The sequence below is a fragment of the Gymnoscopelus braueri genome (genome assembly GCF_963280865.1).
Source record: "Gymnoscopelus braueri genome assembly, chromosome: 19".
Taxonomy (NCBI): Eukaryota; Metazoa; Chordata; class Actinopteri; order Myctophiformes; family Myctophidae; genus Gymnoscopelus; species Gymnoscopelus braueri.
Genome location: NC_137621.1, coordinates 1,123,116 through 1,125,615, shown reverse-complemented (window position 1 = coordinate 1,125,615; position 2,500 = coordinate 1,123,116). Strand labels below are relative to the sequence as shown.

Genomic DNA, 2,500 nt, shown 5'->3' with positions numbered 1-2,500 from the left:
CAGTGTTTAGTAGCGCTAAAAGCTGTCTGTTCGACGTGAAACTATCTTAGAACACATCGTATCTAGAAGACACACACATAACAGCACTGTGTCGCTACAATATTAACAAGAAATAGGTATCAATAGATTACTGTAACTCACCCATAGACGAATTGAAATGTAGCGCGACAAACTACAATAGCATTCACCATGTAGGTTGATCTGTTGATTTTTCGCTTCACATTGACTTTCCTGGTGGACTGAGTCATTTCTGAGTCATTCATGCACGTCTTTATAATCCCCATGATAACCATGTCTCTCTGGTCCTTCGACAATGCTGCCATGTCCGTCCTGGTCTCCCAAATCATGTCTGGGTCCAATTTTTTACTGCAAGACACAGACGGCTGTTCTGAATTCTCCTTTCGTCTTTCTTGACATTTGCAATCAAATGTTTTAATCTTCTCCATTTCTGCTGGTCGATCAGTGTCCACTGCAACATTACTAACCTCAGCACATAGTAACAGCGGGGCGATGCCGACGTGTACACCACCGGGTGCAGCTGTCCCACCAGTTTCATCCTCCTCGTTGTCACAACACAAACTGCTGTTGATTTTATCGAAAACTATGCCGTCGTCTTCATCTTCAGAGTCGGATTCGTCCGTGATCTCTAAGTCAGAGTCACTGCCAGTGCCACCGTGAATGAAATCCAAAATAAATCCATTCAAAATACTGTCCTCTGTTTCACCATTCAAAGCATTAACCAAGCGTGCTGCCGAGTCACAAGCCATTTCAAGAATGCTGTGTAGTGTGTTTACTAACAGAAACACGTTGTTCTTATGGGCGTTGATCAGAGTGAAATGGGCGGTACTTAAGAGACTGATACCGGAGTACAATGCCTAGCTCTGACCAATCGAAACCTCTCGGGTTAGCAACTCTCTACTGAACTCTCCGCCCACAGGACCCACAAACAGACACACAGAGTAGCAGAATAGGAGCCTACTTTAGTGTACAAATTTAACCATTTAATGACGTTAAAACGGATATCTGTTGGGATTAAAAGCTTCTTCGACATTCGAACTGTGTTAATATGTAAAAAAACGAAAATCTGCCAAAAAAAAAAAAAAGTTATTTAGCTTAGTTTCTACCGTTTCTCATCTCGCGAGTTGATGCCCGAAACACCAGGCCTGCTCACATTTGTAGAATCGGGTCCTCATGTCTTAAAGGGAAAGTTCACCCTCAAAATGACTTGTTTTCTATGTATGACTCACCCCATGGACACTTGAATTCATGGATATTTCATTCCTAAGACAATAATTTGATGACGAGCGGTGGGTTCAGGTAGGAGACACAAAGGAGACTCTTTGTGTCTCCTACCGGACAAATACATATACGTTTTGGAACCACTGATATTATAGCAACATACATTTTTAATTTTTTAAAAACTGTTAGGATTTAAAAAGACATTTGTAGAATCCCCCAGAAGAAAAGTGTTCGCTTTAAAAAAACACATTTTCAAGATTTATTTTGAGCCGAGTTATGAAAGTTATAATCTGAACTTTGGCCTTTGATTAGAACATTATTGAGAAACCATTACTCACACAGCATGCGCTGAATGGTAATGCAGTTTATTCATGTATTTGTGATGAGATGAACCTGCTATATATAATGTGTATATTAACCATTTGTGTTCAACAATTCAATCCAGAATATAATGCTGTAAGTGTTAAGGCCTTTAGGCTGCATTTACACACCTGCTTCTCATTAACACTTTGAGAGACAGAGAGACAGAGAAGAGAAGAAGAGAGAGAGAGAGAGAGAGAGAGAGAGAGAGAGAGAGAGAGAGAGAGAGAGAGAGAGAGAGAGAGAGAGAGAGAGAGAGAGACAGACAGACAGACAGACAGACAGACAGACAGACAGACAGACAGACAGACAGACAGACAGACAGACAGACAGACAGACAGACAGACAGACAGACAGACAGACAGACAGACAGACAGACAGACAGACAGACAGACAGATGAAGAGGAATGTAGATATGAGAGCTGGGAGTCGATAATGACTGTGGACTGTCTCTAAGTGTTATAAAGGTGTTGTTTACCACTGTGTGTGAGTGAGTGAGTGAGTGAGTGAGTGAGTGAGACACACAGATGACCATGATGCTTGGGTCTATTTCATCCTCCTCCTCACACAGTAAAGATCAGGTGTTAGTTTAACTCTGAAGGGTTTAGGGTACACATGGAAACAAATGGACAAAACCGTAAGATTTATTTTCACAATATATTTGACCAAATACCTAACGGTATTGTTATGATCATATTGTATTGGGACGATGACAAAAAAAAATTTAATATTTTTTTTTCTCTCAAAACATGTTGGAGGGACCCCCCAGAAGAGAAGATTTGAGTAAAAAATGTTTGCTTTAAAAAAAATATATATATATATTGAAAGATTTGCTAAAATGTTCACAATTAAAAAAAATACAAGCTCATAACGCGGCACTCGGTGCCGCTTTATGAGCTTG

The 2,500-nt window shown here is 40.2% G+C and overlaps 1 protein-coding gene across 2 annotated transcripts in view; it reads right to left on the bottom strand.

The window, feature by feature from the left end:
- Positions 1 to 2,500, bottom strand: part of adck1 (aarF domain containing kinase 1) — a 121,131-nt gene that overhangs the window by 9,862 nt on the left and 108,769 nt on the right. The window lies entirely within an intron of this gene.